Raw genomic sequence first — 22,297 nt, 5'->3', positions numbered from 1 at the left:
GGCAAATATACCTGATACTGTTTTATTTTTCCCCACAAGAAACCCTGTGAGAAGGCCCAAAGTCACCCAGCCAGCTTTCATGTCCAAGGGAGGCCTGGAACTCACCATCTCCTGGTTTCTAGGCCTGCATTATGTGTTGGTTGAAAGGAGACGACTTCAGCCTTGGTGTACAATTAGATTTCTGTCCTTGTTTAATTGTTTGGCTGCTCCTCAAATTCATGACTCCATGGACATCATCAGTTCATCAGGAGCGCCTGTCAAGTTTCTGTTTGTCTGAATTCTTGAAATGTTTCTGCTATCAGAGATGGTATCTAGTCCGTAAGCCGACCTCCTTTTGATTGATGTCTCCAACGATGTCCAACCTGTCACCCAAATATTCAAGCTTTAGCTTTTCTTACTGCTTTTTGGGTGAGTTACCCGGTTTGACGTCCTCTTGTAGTGAAAGATATAGTCTTCTTGCAAACCAAGGTATTTTCAACCATTTTTGTCTCTCCCCGCCTCAGTTCCAGTGGTGGGTTTCAATTTTTTTTAGAACCTCTTCTGTAGGTGTGGCCTGCTTTGTGGGAGTGGCTTGCCAACCATGTGACTGGATGGGAGTGGCTTGCCAGCCATGCGACTGGGTGCGCATGGCCAACTTGTAAAATGTGGTGAAACTCACTTAACAATGCTCTTACTTAGGAACCAAAATGTTGGCTCAGAAACTCTGGCATTTGAAGCACGCAAGTCTTAAAGCTGTCAAGTTACAAGACCCTTGCACCCCTAACCCTTTAGAAAAAAAAAACACCAGGGGTGTTCAAACTTGACAGCTTTAAGACTTGTGGACTTCAACTCCCAGAATTCCTCCTCCAGTCATGTTGGCTCAGGAACTCTGGCATTGAAGCACACAAGTCTTAAAGCTGTCAAGTTACAAGACCCTTGCACCCCTAACCCTTTAGAAAAAAACCCCAGGGGTGTTCAAACTTGACTGCTTTAAGACTTGTGGACTTCAACTCCCAGAATTCCTCCTCCAGTCATGTTGGCTCAGGAACTCTGGCATTGAAGCACGCAAGTCTTAAAGCTGTCAAGTTACAAGACCCTTGCATCCCTAACCCTTTAGGAAAAAAAAACCCAGGAGTGTTCAAACTTGACAGCTTTAAGACTTGTGGACTTCAACTCCCAGAATTCCTCCTCCAGTCATGTTGGCTCAGGAACTCTGGCATTGAAGCACGCAAGTCTTAAAGCTGTCAAGTTACAAGACCCTTGCACCCCTAACCCTTTAGAAAAAAACCCCAGGGGTGTTCAAACTTGACCGCTTTAAGACTTGTGGACTTCAACTCCCAGAATTCCTCCTCTCGCTCTTCATCTTGATGATGTGCGGACGGGCGGGGGGAGGGGGGGAGCTGGAACCGGTTCTAAACGGCCCTGTAGATTTGTGGAACCTCTTCTATAGAAGAGGTTAGAACTGGCAGGAACCCACCCCTGCTCAGTTCCCATGCAACATTTTCTGTGGTGGTCCCTGAGCTTGGCTGTTTTCTTGAGGACATTTCATTACCCAACTTGGTAATATCATTCGTGCTAAAAGGGTGTGGGGTTTGCTCTCTCTCTATATATATGTACAAGGGGTTTGCCTTGCCAATGTTGGTGGCATGTGCTTTTCTCTCTGGTAGTTCCTTTATTAGGGAACGACTTAATTAGGGAGCTAACTATTTTAGCTGTGGGGTCCTTGGTGCTCTCTGAGCTTGGCTGTTTCCTTGGAGACGTTTCATTACCCAACTAGGTAACATCATCAGTGCATGTTACTGTTGGCTAATGAAACCTCTGCAAGAAAGCCACCAAGTTCAAAGAGTACCAAGGGCCACTCGCTTCAACTCTGCGCTACAAATATTCTCTTCTACCAGAATATTTTCTTTCTTCCGCTTTTTCTGATTATCCTGCTGCGTTCTCCTTCTGCAGGAATTAAGTTCTCAATTAATCAGGTCACTGTCTTCCCAAGAATCAGTGGTGAGATACAGCCAGTTCGGGCTGACTTGGGCCAGTTCGGGCAAACTGGTTGTTAAATTGCTGGCTGGCCTCACCCCTTCCAGGAGTCCCCCTGGCCACACCACGGCCATGCCCACCCAGCCGGTCATTAGGGCAGAGAACCGGTTGTTAAATTATTTGAATCCCACCACTGCCAAGAATGTTTACTTGGGAAATTCTCTTTGGAGGGCCCACAACATGGCCAGCTGGGCGAACAGACACAAATGGAGAGAAGATTTCTATCTGGGAGGCAGGAACTGCCAACTGCACTCAGATCCGACCTGCAAAAGACCAACAACACAGGCGTGTGCGTGATCAACATTTCATGCCTTGGTACCCACCCAAAAGCACACGCTTTAAGGAAGAAAGGATGGCCAGCTGCCAGGCTAGTGAAAGATGCTTTTGCGGTGCCAAGACCAGCAATGGTGCCAAGTGTCGAGTTGGCACCGGGTAACAGACTGGTGGGCAAGATGCCCGTGCGGGTAAAACAGGACATATGGCAGACGACTGAGAAAAGATCAAAAGCTGGAAGAGTCACGGAACGAGCGCAGAAGTCGAATCTAACAGCCAAGGGGAAACGGGTTACGATGGGACGTGGATTCCTGATGCTGTGAAAAGGGCTTTGGGGTTGGATTAGAAGGAGGCATCCTGATTAAAGCTCACACATCTGGGTTGCAAGGGTAAAAAGGACCAGCAGATGGCAGCAGTGATACAGAAAATGTCTAAATCTTGGTTGCCATCTAGTGAGTATCCAGATTTTTTTTCCAGAACAATCCAGGTCGATAGTGGGAAGATGGCGATTCGGTCCGTGATGGCGAGCGGTCACCCCAGCTCAGATTAACCACACATTCCAGCCAGCTGATTTTTTTTGGTCTGTGCCACGCATGCCAGAAACATGTGGGATACGTGAATGCATGTGCAGGGGAGTGGGGGTCGCAGGGAGATGCGTGGGAGGAACACAGGGGGGGGAGGTGTGGCGCCTCCCCCCCATAACACGTTTTTTGTCCCAGAAGGCTGCAGGGAGGCCTGCTAGGCCCAAAACAGGGTGCAAGGGGGGGGGGGTTGTGTGCACATTCGCAGGGAGGGGGAAGGTGGAGGGGGGTCATGCGTACATGCACAGGGGGCCGGGGACGCAGAGAAGGGGTGCCGCACGCACATTGCATTGTGTGTGTGTGAGAGGGAGAGAGAGAGAGAACACCAGAACAAAATCCATGTGGCTCCTCAGGATGGACACTGGTGTTCAATGTATGACTCCATTATTAGGTCCTCCTCTGTGTGTGTGTGTGTGTGAGAGAGAGAGAGAGAGAGAGAGAGAGAGACAGACAGACAGACAGACAGACAGACAGAGACTACAATATCCATGTGGCTCCTCAGGGTGGACACCGGTGTTCAATCTATGACTCTATTATTAGGTCCTCCTTTGTGTGTGTGTGTGAGAGAGAGAGAGACAGACAGACAGAGACTACAATATCCATGTGGCTCCTCAGGGTGGACAACGGGGTTCAATCTATGAATCCGTTATTAGGTCCTCCTGTGTATGTGTCTGTATGTCTGTGTGTGTGTGTGTGAGAGAGAGAGAGAGACAGAGACAGAGACTACAATATCCATGTGGCTCCTCAGGATAGACACCGGTGTTCAATATATGAATCCATTATTAAGTCCTCCTCTGTGTGTGTGTGTGTGTGAGAGAGAGAGAGACAGACAGACAGAGACTACAATATCCATTTGGCTCCTCAGGATGGACACCCTGTTCAATCTATTAATCCATTATTAGGTCCTCCTTTGTGTGTGTGAGAGAGACAGACAGACAGACAGAGACTACAATATCTATGTGGCTCCTCAGGATGGACACTGGTGTTCAATCTCTGAATCCATTATTAGGTCCTCCTGTGTGTGTGTGTGAGAGAGAGAGAGAGACAGACAGACAGACAGAGACTACAATATCCATTTGGCTCCTCAGGATGGACACCCTGTTCAATCTATTAATCCATTATTAGGTCCTCCTTTGTGTGTGTGAGAGAGACAGACAGACAGACAGAGACTACAATATCTATGTGGCTCCTCAGGATGGACACTGGTGTTCAATCTCTGAATCCATTATTAGGTCCTCCTCTGTCTGTGTGTGTGTGAGAGAGAGAGAGACAGACAGACAGAGACTACAATATCCATGTGGCTCCTCAGGATGGACACTGGTGTTCAATATATGAATCCATTATTAGGTCCTCCTGTGTGTGTGTGTGTGTGTGTGTGTGTGTGTGTGTGTGTGAGAGAGAGAGAGAGAGAGAGAGACTACAATATCCATGTGGCTCCTCAGGATGGACACCGGTGTTCAATATATGAATCCATTATTAAGTCGTCCTCTGTCTGTGTGTGTGTGAGTGAGAGAGAGAGACAGACAGAGACTACAATATCCATGTGGCTCCTCAGGGTGGACAGCGGTGTTCAATCTATGAATCCATTATTAGGTCCGTGTGTGTGTGTGTGTGTGTGTGTGTGTGTGTGTGTGTGTGTGAGAGAGAGAGAGAGAGAGAGAGAGAGAGAGAGAGACTATAATATCCATGTGGCTCCTCAGGGTGGACACCGGTGTTCAATCTATGACTCCATGATTAGGTCCTCCTCTGTGTGTGTGTGTGTGAGAGAGAGAGAGAGAGAGGGAAAGACAGAGACTACAATATCCATGTGGCTCCTCAGGATGGACACCAGTGTTCAATCTCTAACTCCATTATTAGGTCCTCCTCTGTGTATGTGTGTGAGAGCGAGAGCGAGAAAGACAGACAGACAGAGACTACAATATCCATGTGGCTCCTCAGGGTGGACACCGGCTGGATGCAATCCATGCGCCCATCAATGAATCCCTCCTCCATGATCCAAGAATCAATCCCTCATCAATCAATTCATCCACCCATCAATCATCCGGAAATCCTGGCGCCTTCACTTGAGCGACAATCACCCTTCGCTAAGTAATAATAGACAGACGACCGGCCGGCGGCTGCCCACGGGGAAAGCTTCTGCCAGGCTTCGCTCGCCGGCGCCTTCCCTCCTCCTCCTCCTCCTCCTCTTCCTCCTCCTCCTCCGCAGGGACCAGCCCCGGGCCAGATCAGGGCGGGGGCGCCTGCACGGGGGCGGATCTCTGAGTCAACTGCGCTGGAGAGGCGGCGGCGGCGGCGGCAGCAGCCGGTGGCGACCGCAGCAGCGGCGGAGGGGATCGGCTTGGCGGCATGAGCCGGGCGGGACAAAGAACGGCTGGGATCGGCGGCCACCGCGGCGGGTGAAACGACCCCCCCTCCAAAAAAACCCAACCCCGCCGGGATCGGCTCTCGGAGAATCCCCGCTCCCTGCTCCGGTTCCCAAAGGCGCTCCTATGCTCCGTCCGCTTGCCTGGATATCGTGAGGCTCGGCGGAGGCTCCGGATGAACGTCCAGGTGGGTTGGGGGGGGGGGGTGATCGCTGGACCCGAGAGGAAGGACGGAGGAAGGACGCGCCGCCCTTCCCCCGATCGACGGAGGGGAATCGGGAGGGGGGGTTTGATCCTGGGGACGCTGCTAGCCTTGCCTCGAACACGTGCAGAGTGCCTGGAGGGGAAAATCGGGAATCTTGGATCCAGAAGCGGCTTTGCCTAAACCTCTGCCCAGCCTCCTTTTGACATCGTAGGTAGGGAAACCAGGCTTCGGGAACGTCTGGATCGGGTCAGGCCTCGCTTAGCCAAGCCGGCTTCAGACGATTCGCGAAACCCCCGAGTCGTGGATTCTGGAGTTTCTTCCGGTTGTGGGAATGCGAACGGCTTGCTTAGCATTCCTGGAGCAGAAACGCCCCGGCAGCGAGAGAGGCTGAGTGGGTGGGTGCAAAGGAATCGCGTGGCATCCAGAGAAGTCTCTTTTGAGGGGTGGGCTATCAAAGCGGATGCGGTCCCATTCATCAGCCTGGCATTTCCAGCCCCCCCCCCACTCTCTTTTTTGCCAGTCTTGGGGAGGGGTCCCTAGGGACGCACCATCTGTTGAATTTCAAGGCAGCCTTTCCCCCCCCCCCCACCCCCGGTTTTGGCTGGGGAAAGTGGTGAGCAAGGCTTTTAGGGGAAGCCAAGAATTGACTTTAGTTTCGTGGAAACAACCTTTTTCATAACTCCTTTTTTTTAAGGGGGGAAAAAATGAAAAATGCAATTGCATCCTGTTGGTGGGGTTCCTGTTGGAGTAGAAGACCTCCAAGATCCCCTTCTGTTCTTTCTAGAGTATAGAATTATTTATTCTTGCTTGGCCAAATGTGATTGGACACACAAGGAATTTGTCTTTGGTGCACAGGCTCTCAGTGTACATAAAAGAAAAATAAAATACATTCATCCAGAACCGTAAGGTAAAGAATAGGATACAACACTTAGCGATAGTCATAGGTTACTAATAAGCAATCCGTTTGCACTAGGAAACAAATAAAACAATATAAATGGTACAAGATACAAGCAACATGGTTATAGTCATAAAGTGGGAAGGGATAGGTACTTGGAAGAAAGAATAATAATAGCAATACAGTCTTATTAAATTATTTGACACTTATTTGGCAAGAAATTAAAAGACGCTTGCTCCTGGGGAGGAAAGCTATGACAAATCTAGATAGCATACTAAAAAGCAGAGACGTCACACTGACAACAAAAGTGTGCATAGTTAAAGCTATAGTTTTCCCAGTTGCAATGGATGGATGTGAAAGTTGGACCCTAAGAAAGGTTGAGTGCCAAAGAATGGAGGCATTTGAACTCTGGTGCTGGAGAAGACTCCTGCGAGTCCCTTGGACTGCAAGGCGATCCAACGGGTCAATCCTAGAGGAGATCAACCCTGACTGCTCTTTAGAAGGCCAGATCCTGAAGAGGAAACTCAAATACTTTGGCCGCCTAATGAGAAGGAAGGACTCACTGGAGAAGAGCCCAATGCTGGGAATGATGGAGGACTAAAAGGAGAAGGGGAGAATAGAGAAGGAGGTGGCTGGATGGAGTCACCGAAGCAGTCGGCGTGAGCTTCAATGGACTCCAGAGGATGGTAGAGGACAGGCAGGCCTGGAGGAACGTTCTCCATGGGGTCGCAATGGGTTGGACACAACTTCGCAATTAACAACAACACTATTAAGGAATCAAATATGTACTAGGAACAAATAAAATGATATAAGTTGTAAAGATACAACCCACATGGTTATAGTGGGAAGAGAGAGGTACTAGGAAGGAAGAGAAGAATAATAGTAATACAGTCTTAGTAACTAATTTGACAGCAGGGTGGGAATTAGTTGTTTAGCACAGTGATGGCATTCAGGAAAAAGCCGTCCTTGTGTCTAGTTGTTCCGGTGGGCAATGCTCTGCAAAGGCGTTTTGAGGATAGAAGTTGAAACAATTGGTGTCCAGGATGCGAGGGGTCCGTAAATATTATCACAGCCCTCTTTTTTGACTCGTGCAGTATACAGGTCCTCAATGGAAGTCATGTTGGTAGCAATTGTTTTTTTTGTCTGCAGTTCTAATTATCTGTTGAAGTCTCTATTGTTGCAGTGTTCTGTCGGTGGTGGAAAAACCTGGATGGGTTGGATTGATTGATTGATTGAACGTTTCTAGCAGAGATCCAGATTTGGGTCGGCACGAGAGCCGAGCTGCTTCTTCTTGAGGGTTGCCTTGGGATAATTCCCTGGGATTTGACTCCGGAGCAAGGTTTATCTAGGATGGAGTGTTTGTGTAATGTGGTGTCAGTGCAGCGAGAGGCAGTCGGCCAAAAGAAAATAAACAGTAGTGCGGAGAAACCCGCACAGACAGCTTCGTTCGAGGGGTAACAAGAATATCTTGGTGGTCTGGTTGCTAGGTTGGATTATTTGGGTTTATCTGAAGGATGCTTTGTTGACTGGATCGTGAAGCACTGAGTTTGAATGCGGTACTAAGCCAGGATCCAACGATGCATTTGGTTTTAGTGTTATTGTATCTTGGAAACAAATTCTCTGTATAGTACAAATAGATGTTCGTTTAAGAGAAGGTATAAAAATCCAGGGCTGTAAAAATCCAAATTATCAGTAGAGGTCAGCAAAGAGTAAAAATATTTCTTTACTGTCATCTGATGGATCTTTCTGGTTTTTTTTAAAAAAAATATTTTTATTAAACAGTTTTTAAAAAAGAATTCTTTTTACAATTTCCTTCTATCCAACATTTCCACATCGGTATACATCCATTGTATATGCATTTCTCCCCCCTTGTTTCAATTTCTCTTTGTCTATAGATATAATACTAATATATATATTCCTTAAATTACAATCCTTTTCCATTTATACATGTTTATTCATCTCCACATATACATTGCTAATTTCTAATTCCTGTGTCTTCTTCATTTAGTCTTTCCTTACGCCTATCCTCTAACCATTTGTACCACTCGTTCCATACTATATAATATACTGTTTCCTCCTTATCTTTTATTTCTTTTGTTGAGCCTGTCCATCTCTGCACACTTTCCTTATCCCATTTTCCTCTGTTGGTATGTTCAGTTTTGGGTATATACTGTTTTCGCTACCATTACAGTGTGTAAAATTAAATATGATCGTATTTCCTTGTAGGTATTCCCAATAAAAATAGTTCCAGTTTCATAATTATTTGCTGTTTAGTTATCTCTTCAAGCCATTTTCTTATTCTATTCCAATATCGTTTAGCTTTTGGGCACAACCACCACATGTGGTAGTATGTTCCCTGATCTTGTCTACATTTCCAACAGCTTGGTGATGTATTCGGGTACATTTTAGCCAATCTCGCTGGGGGAAGGTGCCATCTATGGACTATTTTATACATATTTTCCTTGTAGGCTGCTTCCATTATCAATTAATAATTCTGTCTTTATAACCCAGATCTTCTATAGTTTTTGCATTCTGTTGGGTCACAGGCTCACACGAGAACCCTTTGTTAAATAAATGGCGACTTAGTGAGGTATGTTTATAGTTTAAAAGGACCACAGAGGCCATCTAGACCACGGGGTCACCAACCTTTCGGACTTCAGGGACCACGAAATTCATAATTTTAAATCCTGCGGACCACTAATATGATTTTCTTTTTTAAAAAAAGATAAATAGTATTTAGTGCAATATGAAAAAAATACAAACACTTTTTCTGCAGACCACCAAAATTTTCTCCACGGACCACCAGTTGGTGACCGTTGATCTAGACCAGGGGTGTCCAAACTTGGGAACTTTAAGACTTGTGGACTTCAACTCCCAGAATTCCCCAGCCAGCCTGGCTGGGGAATTCTGGGAGTTGAAGTCCACAAGTCTTAAAGTTCCCAAGTTTGGACACCCCTGATCTAGACTGACTCCTTGGCCATCTATTATTGTGTCAGTGCAAGTCCCTGCTTGGAAACTGAGGAAGGCAAATCCTATTTCTAAAAACTCTTGAGTGGTAGGTGTGATTAAAAGAGACTACCATATTTTTCAGAGTATAAGACGTACCGGAGTATAAGACGTACCAAGGTTTTGAAGAGGCAAATTAAAAAAAAAAGTTTTTGCACTCTGCAAACCTCCCCAAAACGGCTCCTTTTTTCACGAAAACGGACCTATTCCCCCCCCCCCACAAAAAAGGCATAAATAGCCTTTAGGGGGCTTATAGAGTGCTCCTGTTGGCTGGGGGGGGGGCAAAGTTGAGCAAAAAATGGCCCATTTTTCACTCATTTCTGCCTTTCCCAGCCCCCAGGAGCTCTCTGAAAGCCTCCTACAGGCTCTGCACGGCATTTTAGTGAAGGGGGCAGGGTTTCGGGAGGCCGAAAATGCTGTATTCAGTGTATAAGACGCACCCAGATTTCCAGCCTCTTTTTTGAGGGAAAAAGGTGCGTCTTATACTCCGAAAAATATGGTAATTCTCACAATATATCTTGGAATCCATGATGGCGTATTGTGGTATTTCACAACCTTGGCTACTTTCAACTGTAAAGACTTCAACTCCCAGAATTCCCCTCTGGCAGGGGGATTCTGGGAGTTGAAGTTCAAACAGTTAAAGTGGCCCAGGTTGGGAAACCTTCAACTGATTGTCTGTTTTGCTTGCCTAGCCTCGTAGGTTTCAGCTCCTTAAATTAGGATTTAAATCCTTTATTTATTTTCTCCTTTTCATTTCCTTTGTTCCCTGTTATCAATCTCTTTCAGCACTTGGTGTAACATGGTTTCACCTGCAAGAGAATAATGGGATGTTGGGCAAGTCTGCCTGTAATTATTACTATTGTTTTGCTTTTTAATTCAACTCTCAATTAGTTGCCTTAAGGAAACTCCCAAAACTTTTTCTTTCCACAGCACCCGTGGAGATACTTACAATACAATACAATACAATAGTAGAGTTGGAAGGGACCTTGGAGGTCTTCTAGTCCAACCCCCTGCCTAGGCAGGAAACCCTATACCATTTCAGACAAATGGCTATCCAACATCTTCTTAAAGACTTCCAGTGTTAGGACATTCACAACTTCTGGAGGCAACTTCTGTTCCACTGATTGATTGTTCTAACTGTCAGGAAATTTCTCCTCAGTTCTAAGTTTGCTTCTCTCCTTGATTAGTTTCCACCCATTGCTTCTTGTTCTACCCTCAGGTGCCTTGGAGAATAGTTTGACTCCCTCTTCTTTGTGGCAACCCCTGAGATATTGGAACACTGCTATCATGTCTCCCCTAGTCCTTCTTTTCATTAAACTAGACATACCCAGTTCCTGCAACCATTCTTCATATGTTTTAGTCTCCAGTCCCCTAATCATCTTTCTTGTTCTTCTCTGCACTCTTTCTAGAGTCTCCACATCTTTTCTACATCGTGGTGACCAGAACTGAATGCCATATTCCAAGTGTGGCCTTACCAAGGCCTTATAAAGTGGTATTAACCCTTCACGTGATCTTGATTCTATCCCTCTGTTTATGCAGCCTAGGACTGTGTTGGCTTTTGGGGCAGCTGCTGCACACGGCTGGCTCCTATTTAAATGGTTGTCCACTAGGACTCCAAGACTAGGACTTAAGAGAAAATAAAATTAGGGGGCCAGTAAAGAGCAAAGAGAAAGGGACGCGGTGGCTAAGATGCTGAGCTTGTCGATCAGAAAGGTCAGCAGTTCGGCGGTTCGAATTCCTAGCGCTGCGTAATGGAGTGAGCTCTCGTTTCTTGTCCCAGCTTCTGCCAATCTAGAAGTTCAAAAACATGGGAAGATGCAAGTAGAAAAATAGGAACCACCTTTGGTGGGAAGGTAACAGCACTCTGTGCCCCTTCGGCGTTTAGTCATGCCGGCCACATGACCACGGAGACGTCTTTGGACAATGCTGACTCTCTGGCTTTGAAACCCTGCCCCCTAGAGTCGGGATCGACTAGCACATATGTGCGAGGGGAACCTTTACCTTTACTTTAAGTCGTGAAACGAGCTGGGGTCCTTGCGAAATTCATTTGTTGCTTTTCTAGTTGACAGCCAACGTTCGGTGTTCCTGAAGCTCATTTGCATCCTTTCACAACTTTACAGCTTGCTACTTCTTGTGCATGGTTTTTCTGCCAAGGAACGCCAGTAGACACGCTCCAGGTGACGTGTTTGCGACAGGCTCTGGACAAGCTGTTGCAAGTCTCTTCCTCTAGCACAGAACGTGTGTGCCTGGAGGACGAGTTTCGTGCGCCGTCGAAGTGGCCTCTTTGGTCCTGGGTGGAGAAGAAGGAAAAGCTCAGGGGGTGAGAGGCCAGCCCGATTTACAAGGAGATCGAAGGATGAGTTGGGTCAATGTCAGAACCGGAGGATGTCATGAAGCCCGAAGCAAACCGGGACGACGGAGGAAATAGTCATTTGGGGCAGGGAAGATAGCGAAATAGACTACAATGGGAGAAGAGTCAGATCCGCCTTTGGGTGCATTCAGTTCGGTGAAGAGGAAGCGTATCAAAATCTTTCCCAGTTGCAATGGATGGCTGTGAAGGTCGGACCATAAGAAAGGCTGAGCGCCAAGGAATGGAGGCCTTTGAACGATGGTGCTGGAGAAGACTCCTGCGAGTCCGTTGGACCGTCAGTCCTAGAGGAGACCAACCCTGACTGCTCTTTAGAAAGCCAGATCCTGAAGATGAAACTCAAGTACTTTGGCCACCTAATGAAAAGGAAGGACTCCTTGGAGAAGAGCCTCATGCTGGGAAAGAAACACTATACCAGGACTGTCAAACTCCCAGCCCACGGGCAGGATGTGGCACGCACTGGCCATGCCCACACCCAGTTTAGCGAAGGGGGGGGGAAGTCCCAATATGACATGTGATGCTGCAGTGACGATCTGAGTTTGACACCCGTGCAGTATACCATTTGAGACAAGTGGCTGCACAATCTCTTTTTCAAAGTCTTTAGTGATGGGGCATCCACAATTTCTAGAGGCAAGCAGTTCCACTGGTTAATTGTTCTCACTGTCAGGAAATTTCTCCTTAGTTCTAAGTTGGTTCTCTCCATAGAATAGAATAGAATAGAATAGAATAGAATAGAATAGAATAGAATAGCAGAGTTGGAAGGGACCTTGGAGGTCTTCTAGTCCAACCCCGTGCCTAGGCAGGAAACCCTACACCACTTCAGACAAATGGCTATCCAACATCTTCTTAAAGACTTCCAGTGTTGGGGCATTCACAACTTCTGGAGGCAACTTCTGTTCCACTGATTAATTGTTCTCACTGTCAGGAAGTTTCTCCTCAGTTCTAAGTTGCTTCTCTCCTTGATTAGTTTCCATCCATTGCTTCTTGGCCTACCCTCAGGTGCTTTGGAGACTAGTTTGACTCCCTCTTCTTTGGTTAGTTTCTTCCTTGATTAGTTTCCATCCATTGCTTCTTTGCCTGCCTTCGGAGGCTTTGGAGAATAGGTTGACCCGCTCTTCTTTGTGGCAGCTCCTAAGATATTGGAAAACTGCATAGTTCTTCTTTGCGTTAAACTAAAAGGTAAAGAATCCCACGCACATGCTGCTAGTCGTTTCTGACTCTAGGAGGCGGTGCTCATCTCCATTTCAAAGCCGAAGAGCCAGCGCTGTCTGAAGGCATCTCCCTGGTCATGTGGCCAGCATGGCTAAACGCCGAAGGTGCACGGAACGCTGTTACCTTCCCACCAAAGTGGTCCCAATTTTTTTCTACTTACATTTTTTACATGCTTTCGAACTGCTACGTTGGCAGAAGCTGGGGCAAAGAACGGGAGCTCACTCAGTTACGCGTCGCTAGGGATTCGAACCGATGAACGGCCAAGCTTCTGATTGACAAGCTCAGCGTCTTAGCCACCCAATTCCTGCAACTGTTCTTTGTATGGTTTAGCCTTCCACATCCGCATCAGTTTTGTTGCTCTTCTCTGCACTCTTTCTAGAGTCTCAACATATAATACAATAGCAGAGTTGGAGGGGACCTTGGAGGTCTTCTAGTCCAACCCCCTGCCTAGGCAGGAAACCCTATACCGTTTCAGACAAATGGCTATCCAACATCTTCTTAAAGACTTCCAGTGTTGGGGCATTCACAACTTCTGGAGGCAAGCTGTTCCACTGATTAATTGTTCTAACTCTCAAGAAATTTCTCCTCAGTTCTAAGTTGCTTCTCTCCTTGATTAGTTTCCACCCATTGCTTCTTGTTCTACCCTCAGGTGCCTTGGAGAATAGTTTGACTCCCTCTTCTTTGTGGCAGCCCCTGAGATATTGGAACACTGCTATCATGTCTCCCTTAGTCCTTCTTTTCATTAAACATACCCAATTCCTGCAACCGTTCTTCATACGTTATAGTCTCCAGTCTCCTAATCATCTTTGTTGCTCTTCTCTGCACTCTTTCTAGAGTCTCCACATCTTTTCTACATCGTGGTGACCAAAACTGAATGCAGGATTCCAAGTGTGGCCTTACCAAGGCCTTATAAAGTGGTATTAACACTTCACGTGATCTTGAGTCTATCCCTCTGTTGATGCAGCCTAGAACTGTGTTGGCTTTTTTGGCAGCTGCTGCACACTTTTTTTTTTATATATATATTGCGATGACCACAACCGGGTACAATATTAAAAATTAGCCTCTTCCACCTTATAAGGGTGTTGCATGGTGGGTGGAATACAATGAAGACAGATCTTTATCTAAGTTGTCTTCAGCTGCTGGAAGTAAAACAGGATACAATCCCTTATCGTGGACCCCAAAGGGATTTTGGGTTGGCCGTGGAAAAAAAGCCTTTGTTTTTAATTTGTTATTTTGCTCGCCTTGTCTGTCGGTTCCGTCAATACAATTGAAAAAAGTGAGATGCTCATTGTTAAGCCGTTTGGATTGTTGACCAAAAAAATGGACAGAAGTTAGCAGTCACATGGCGATGCTGTTGAATTTGGATCCTCCTTTTATTGGCTTCCTCTCTTGATGCAATCCGTTTTTATTTTTTTTTAAAAAAACAGCTTCACTTTGTTTTTCTTATCGGTTGCATTTTTGCAGTGACATGCGGTGAGGTTTATGGCTGGTGAGGCACTGACACAGTGGTGGGTTTCGAATTTTTTTAGACTTGTGGACTTCAACTCCCAGAATTCCACAGCCATTCATGCTCAGTTCTGATTTAAAGCGTCAGCATTTGTTTTTTCTCCTTTGCGCCCTCTACTATGAGGCAGGAGAACTGCGTGCCTCACCTACGTCAGGAATTTTTAGGCTTTTAACCCTTGCTTAACTCTGCTCGAGTGATCATAAAACGCCTAAAGTCAGACTAGATGAGGCATGCAGTTCTCCTGCCTCATGGTAGAGGGCGCTTTTTTAGAGGCTTTTTTAAACAGTTAAGCAGAGTAAACCACGGTGAGGCAGCAACTAGCTCAGCCTGACCTCAGCTCTCGCCTTTTTCCTGTTACTTTTCTTTTCTTTTCATGATGACAGTGGTGAGGCTGTGCCTCCCCTGCCTCCGACTGCACGTCGCTGCATTTTTGGATTCAACAGCCTTTCGGTTTTTATTGAAGTTGAAATTATAATGCTGCCTAAGCAACATTAAAAGGAAAGAGAAGGTATTTCGGCTTAGTACCACCTCGTTTAAACACATGGTTGAAATTTACTTTAAATTACTTTCTTATTGCTGTTGAAGATTCGTAGGCCTTGATATATTACCGGTAGTAGGAACTGCATTGAAATCTCTTCCTTTCAGTGATGTAGTGTCAGCAACTTCTGGAGGCAAGTTGTCCCACTGAACAATTAGGGTTTATCTCCAGACGTTGTGGCTACTCCATCAGTGGAGGTTTTAAGAAGAGGTTGGAAAACCATTTGTCCGGGAGTACAGGCACCCAGTGTGCATATGCGTGCTGGGAAGATTATCTTCCAGTTTCCGGCACGCGTGTAAGCACCGGCCACCTGGTCTTCCGGTTTCTGGATGAAGACCACCTGTCCGGTGTGCTTACGGATACCGAAAACCGGAATATCATTTCCCCAGCATGCGCATGCTCACCGGGCGGCTACTCTTCCGGTTTCCGCCACTCCCACGTGCGTGAAGACCAGCTGGCCAGCGTGCTGGAACCTGGAAGAGCACCGAGTGATGGCTCACGGGGCCAGAGAGATGGCTCTGTGTGCCACTTCCGCTACGTCTGCCATAGGTTCGCCATCACGGGTGTAGGGTTTTCTGCTTGGACTAGAAAAGGGGTCGACAACCTTAAAGACTCACAGAGCCACAAAGGTCCTAACCGGAAGCCCCCCCCCCCGTTCAACCAGAAGTCCGGTTCCCCCACCATAGAGTCTCCTCCTAGCGCAGCATCCTTTTTCCTCTACCTGTCCTAACGGAAAGCCCTATCAATTGTGGAGCCGACTGGCGACAGGGAGCCGCAGCAGAGGGCTGAAAGAGCCACATGCGGCTCCAGAGCTGCAAGTTGCTGACAGTCCCTTCCAACTGTTATTCTGCATTCTAAAATCTCAGAGGATGCCAACTGTTGTTCAGAAACAATTAACAACCACAATTCATCTTGGAACAAGCCAAAGCGTTGGTCCGGGTTCTGAAATAATGTAGGATGTTCCAAGAAGATTTGGGCTCATGAGGCAGAAGGGAACAATGAGGACAAGCGATAAATCATCCCAAATTACATAATTGTGTTTGGAAGTTGGAACTGAAGGGTGGGATTTGTGTTGTGGTGACTCAAAGACTTGCTGTGCGTGACCTTGTTCGACCCTCTCCGTTTATCCTTAAGCTGTGGGATGTTCTCTCTGCAAGATGGGATGGCTTTCTTCCGATACTGGGTCTAAGGTTCTAAAGCTGAGATCCAGTTTGGTTTTGGCCCAACTTAGGTTCGAATCTCCTTAAGAAAAGTTTTTAAAAAGTCAGGCAGCGGGAGGATGAGAAAGGACCAGAAGATCGGCTGATGGTTAAATTGAAGATTTTATTTAAAGAGGAAAATATGTTCTTCTTTGGCTGTCACTTCTGGCATTTGTGCTTGTGAAGAGAAAATTTTTGCTATTGTTGATTAGAAAGATTTGTTGTTATAGAAATGGCTGGTTATATATTAATGTGTAAAAGTAAAACGTTGAGATTGGAGTGTATTTATCTTGTACTGTGCTAGGAAAAGTTGGAAGTCCCCTTTTCTTTCTTTTTCTCTTCCACCTTGTATTTTACACTCCCTTTTCTCGTTCCTTTCCCTTCCCTTAATTTCCTATTTTCTTTTCTTTTTTGTATTTTATATAATTTCTATCTATCTATCTCATTATATATTATATTATATTATATTATATTATATTATATTATATTATATTATATTATATTATATTATATTATATTTATTATATTATATTAACATTACATTACATTATATTATATTATATTATATTATATTATATGATACGTATTATATTATATTTATTATATTTATTATATTACCGCAGTGCAGAGGAAACCCGCCTCTTAATGCAACATTTTGCTTAAAATTAGCCATTACAAGACAATTATGGACAGTGATATGAATCTTTCCTTTTTCCTCATTGGAAAATTCTCCTTTCTTTCTTTCCTCCCTTCCTTCCTCTCTTTCTTTTTCCTCCCTTCCCTTTCCTCCCTTCTCCTTCCTTTCTCTTTCCTTTTTCTCCCTTCCCTCTTGTCCTTTCTTCCCCTCCCCTCCCCTCCCCTTTTCCTTCCTTCCTTCCTCTTTCTTTTTTCTCCCTTCCCTTCCCTTTCCTCCCATTCCTTCTTTTCTTCCTCTCTTTTTTCTCCCTTCCCTTCCCTCTTGTCCCCTCCCCTACTGTTTTCCTTCCTTCTTTTTTTCTTTCCTTTCTCTCTCTCTTTTTTCTTTCCTTTCTCTCTCTTTTTCTCCCTTCCTTTCCCTCCGCTCCCCCTTTCCTTCCTTTCTTTTTCTTTCCTTTCTTTCTTTCTCTTTCTCCCTTTCCTTTCCTTCCCCTCCCTTCCCTGACCCTTTTCCTTCCTTCCCTCCTTCCTTCCTCTCTCTTTTTTCTCCCTTCGTTTTCCTCCTGTTCCCTTCCTTCCCTTTCCCCTTCCTCCCCCTCCCCTCCCCTCCCCCTTTCCTTCTTTTCTTTCTTCCCTCCTTCCTTCCTGTCTCTTTTTCTCCCTCCCCCTTTCCTCTCGTCCCCTTTCTTCCCTTCCCTCCCCCCTCCTCCCCTTTTCCTCCCTCCCTTCCCCTACATAATGAAGAAAATGGAGGGAGCAATTTCTCTTTGGGGGTCTCAACCTCCAATTTCCACCGAGCCGGAGAGATGAAAAAGAATCTCCCTTCTGTGGGAATCACATTCCTCAATTTGCATTCAACTCCAGTCACTTCAAACAGAGCATAAAATCCAAGATGATGCTCAAAGAGAAACAGTGGACAATGATGAATAGGGAACGGAGATGAACAATAAGCCCTCTGCTTGTGCTATGGCTTGTAAATTTCTTCAGAATTTCTATACTGGGAGGGAAAATTGAGCAGGCTTTCGTTGCCCTGTCAGTTGGACAGCTTTCCGGAGGCTTCCCTGAAGGCTCCGGAGGGCAAAAACCGGCCCTATGAGCAAACCGGAAGTGACTTCCAGTTTGTCCGTAGGTCCGTTTTTCGACCTCCAGAGCCTTCAGGGAAGCCGGAGGTCGAAAATCAGCCTTACGGACAAACCTGAAGACACCATTCTCGAACCTCCGGATTTCCCGTACGTCCGTTTTTCACCCTCCGGAGGCTTTAGGGCATCGGGGGGCAGGGGAGGCTGTTTTCGGCCTCCCCGGGCTCCTAGAAAGTCTCTGGAGCCTGGGGAGGTCAAAAAAACCGCAGCAAAAGCAGGATGTGTGTATGTTGCATGCATAGCATTATGGGTGTGGCACGCCAGTGTACGACACCCCCCCCCCCCGTGCTCCCTCCACTTTTGGCACAGGAGCCAAAAAAGGTTCGCCATCACTGTCCTAGAAGAATGAAATATTTTATGAAATATTAAAAAGGCAGAATATTTATATTTCCCTGGATGAGAAATGGAGAAACATGTTTTTTTAGAGGCAGGCTCTATCTTAATAGCCCCCACTTTTCTTAATAGCCTTCAGCAGATGTCAGCACTTAAGAGATAGCTAGCTCTATTCATAAGGAAATACCCTCACCCAAGATCCCACAAGGGTAGGATTAGCCCTCAGCCACAATAGGCATTGCCCAAAGCCCCTTTATTGCATCAGCCCAAACTTCAACCAAATGTAGCTCAGACAAACTCCTAGGATGGAAGTCTGACAGCAGGCAATAGAGTACATGCCCTTGTATAGGAACAGGAAGCTCAAGTGCAAAGCCCAAGAAGAAGTATAAAGCGCCCCCACTCTTAGCTCCATGTGGTCAGCTGCACCAGAAACACAACTTACGTGGACCTGTCCATCAATAAATGGACCCTCTATCGAATCAGCCTCCAGCCTCCATTTTGTCTCCAGTGCCTTTCTCCTGGCTTGGACCTGGACACAGATATTTCTTCCAATGGTATCCTGTATCACACTGAATGGCACCCAGCCAACATCTGAATTTAATTGCTGTCTTAATTTCCCATAATGCCCTGCGATCAGTGGTGGGCTTCAATTTTTTTTAGAACCTCTTCTGTAGGTGTGGCCTGCTTTGTGGGAGTGGCTTGCCAGCCAAGTGACTGGGTGGGAGTAGCTTGCCAGCCATGTGACCGGGTGGGAGTGGCTGGCCAGCCATGTGACCGGGTGGGAGTGGCTTGCCAGCCATGTGACTGAGTGGGAGAGGCTTGGCAGTCATGTGACTGGGTGGGCGTGGCCAACTTGTTAAATGTGGTGAAACTCACTTAACAACGCTCTTGATTAGCAACCAAAATGTTGGCTCAGAAACTCTGGTATTTGAAGCACGCAAGTCTTAAAGCTGTCAAGTTACAAGACCCTTGCACCCCTAACCCTTTAGAAAAAAAAAACCCAGGGGTGTTCAAACTTGACAGCTTTAAGACTTGTGGACTTCAACTCCCAGAATTCCTCCTCCAGTCATGTTGGCTCAGGAACTCTGTCATTGAAATGTGAAAGTCTTAAAGCTGTCAAGTTACAAGACCCTTGCACCCCTAACCCTTTAAAAAAAAAACCCAGGGGTGTTCAAACTTGAGAGCTTTAAGACTTGTGGACTTCAACTCCCAGAATTCCTCCTCTCGCTCTTCATCTTGATGATGTGCGGACAGGCGGGGGGGAGGGAGCTGGAACCAGTTCTAAACGGCACTGTAGATTTGTGGAACCTCTTCTATAGAAGAGGTTAGAACTGGCAGGAACCCAACCCCTGCCTGTGATGTAGCTGTTCCAGCGGCATTGTGGGAAAGGGGTAGCACTGCTGGATTCTCCACCCTTCACTGTTCAATGCAATGGGACTATTATGTTCTCTCTCTCTCTCTCTCTCTCTCTCTCTCTCTCTCTCTCTCTCTCTCTCTCTCTCTTTTTTTTTTTTTTTTTGTATTATCTGAGGACTTTACCCTCCTTCAACACCTGCTAATTCGGGCTCCAAGTTAAATAGATTTTATAATGACCACCTGCTGTGAAAAAAATGAGGGGAGAAGGAAAGGGCGGGTGAGCTCTCGGGCGAGCTCTCGGTGCCGTTCATCCGTTTATAGCCTTGCGTGTCTTTGAAGGAGGAAAACTGGGCGGTCATAAATCATTCTCTCTCCAATCTTCGGGCAAAGAGCTAACAAAGGGAAATGTAGCCTTGTAAAATGGAGAAAGCTCCTCAAATCAAACATTTTGCTAAGAAAAATAATAATAATATATACCCATCCCTGTTGATCACAGTTGGGAACAGTTGCCTGGACGCACTTCCAACATAAAGAGACAAATACTGATTTTTTAAAAAAATAATGTCATTTTTTTTTTCCCCATTTGGAATGAGGAAGAAGTGACCATCTTCCCCTGAAAATAAGACAGGCTCTTATTTTCTGTTGATTCCCCGAAATAAGTGCTTGGCCTTATTTTCGGGGAGGCCTTTTTATTTTTGAGGTGCAGGAGGTCCCTTAACCTCGACCCGCAGATCAGCTGATTCAGAGAGGGCCGGAAATTCGGTCTTTGTTTCTGGCACACTCTTGCCAGCCCTAACGTCCCTGGGCCTGTCGATCTTTTTGCGGCCGCTGCTAAGAGAAGGGGCGTGGTAGCTAGGGTTTGCGATAGCGGCCTCCATAAGACTGTTCCATGTGGGGTGCGTGAGACATGTTCCTCCCTTTCCCCCAGGAAATGGCGGGACCGGCTGCACATGCGTTTAGATGTTTTAGGAGAGGGCTTATTTTCAGGGGAGGGTGTATTTTTAACGCATGCACTCAAAAGTCTGATTGGGCTTATTATCCGGGAACGTCTTATTTTCGGGAAAACAGAGTAATGAATAAAAGAATAGAAATAAGAGAGAAAAAGCAATGTACATATTTTAACACAACAAGATATATGTACCGTATATTCCGCCGTATAAGGCGACTGGGCGTATAAGGTGACTCCCTAATTTCAGGCGCCCACGAGCCGGCTGAAAGCCTCCACGCTGTGGGGCTTTTGTAGTTTGAGCTCAGCGCCTTCCACCTGCAGACCGCCAGCCAGACCTTACTAAGCCATCCCAGTGTTCATCCATCCACGTAGCCAGACGAGGAGTGCCGAGGTTATCGCTTGAAAGGCCGGTGTCTGTGCTGGTAATGGTGTGGCTTTTTGCTTGCCGGCAGTACTTTTTGTTTCAATTTTTTGGTATGGCCTTTCTTATACCTGGCGTATAAGACAACCCCCGATTTTATTTTTATATTAAATTTTTTTAATAGGTTTTACAATTATCACCCCCCTTACCCTTCCCTCTTCCCCCCCCCCGACATTTAACAACCGTACGCTAACATAAGCTAACTAATTTTAACATGTTACCATTCTTGTGCTTTAACTCCCCCTTTATTAAACTAGCTTTGAATAAGTTGTAGCATTCCTTATGCCTTCATTCATAAAGTAACTGAAATGTTTTAGTTTGTTTGTTTGTTTGTTTGTTTGTTTGTTGTTTTGTTTATTTGGATTTATATGTCGCCCTTCTCCAAAAGGACTCAGGGCGACATACAACATTAAAAAAACACACATCCCAAAAGTTAAAAAAAATTAAATACATATCCAAAAAAACAAACTGAATTTAAAAGACAATACATTTAAAAAATGAGATAAAAATTTCTACTTGGAAACCACTTCTGGACTTTATGCTTGAGGTGGGGGGAAAAATGAAACTTTGATTTTGGGTTTTACCAGTCAGATAGATTTATTGTTATAGAAATGGCTAGACTATTACTACTACTACTATACCACTACCACCACTTTACTACTACTTTACTACTACTTTACTACTAGTAGTATGTAAAAGTAAAAAGTTGAGGTTTGATGTTAGTGCCTTATTCTACTGCACTAAAGGGAAGACAGAAGTCGATGCCTTTTTTTCTTTTTTTCCCCTTGCTTTCCCCCACTCTTCTCTTCCTTATTCCCTTTCCTAATTTCCCTACTATTTACTTCTGTATTTTCTTTGTATGCTATATTATAAAGTAATAAAATTGTTTAAATTGACATTAGGTGCTGACGAGCCATATAGCACTTATCTTGGGCCTGCTCTAATTCTGAACGCTCATTAAGCAATTAGTTATGAGTCAAGGACTACCTCTACGATAACTAAAATACGTAATCTTATACTTTCTCCTTGCTTATCCTTGCCACCGTTCCCTCGTTCTTTAGTTTCACTTCTGCAGGGTTTTAGATTGTAAATTCTATGGGCAGAGACTTCTCTTCCAGTAGCCTGTAATTTGTATGTCTGCTGATACAACACCAGGAGCAGTTCAAATCAAACACCAAACAACAACAAACTGTAAATTCATCCTGTGTCTTCCTTCAACTCTATGAATGCATGGACATGTCTATCTGGTTTCTTTGGTGTTTTTCTCTTCCTCTTTCCAAGCGGTGGCTCAGTGGCTAAG

At 45.6% G+C, this 22,297-nt stretch overlaps 1 protein-coding gene across 2 annotated transcripts in view; it reads left to right on the top strand.

The window, feature by feature from the left end:
* The first annotated feature begins 5,158 nt into the window (after nucleotides 1-5,158).
* Nucleotides 5,159-22,297, top strand: part of LOC309400706 (rho guanine nucleotide exchange factor 15-like) — a 97,143-nt gene continuing 80,004 nt past the window's right edge. For both annotated transcript variants that reach the window (XR_014176694.1, XM_081969338.1), the window contains exon 1: nucleotides 5,159-5,420. The gene's annotated coding sequence lies outside the window, so the exon portion shown is untranslated. The remainder of the gene's footprint in view (nucleotides 5,421-22,297) is intronic.

The sequence above is a fragment of the Natrix helvetica genome (genome assembly GCF_964273705.1).
Source record: "Natrix helvetica genome assembly, chromosome: W".
Classification (NCBI taxonomy): Eukaryota; Metazoa; Chordata; class Lepidosauria; order Squamata; family Natricidae; genus Natrix; species Natrix helvetica.
The sequence above is the reverse complement of the archived record's forward strand: the minus strand, read 5'-3'. Positions and strand labels throughout refer to the sequence as shown.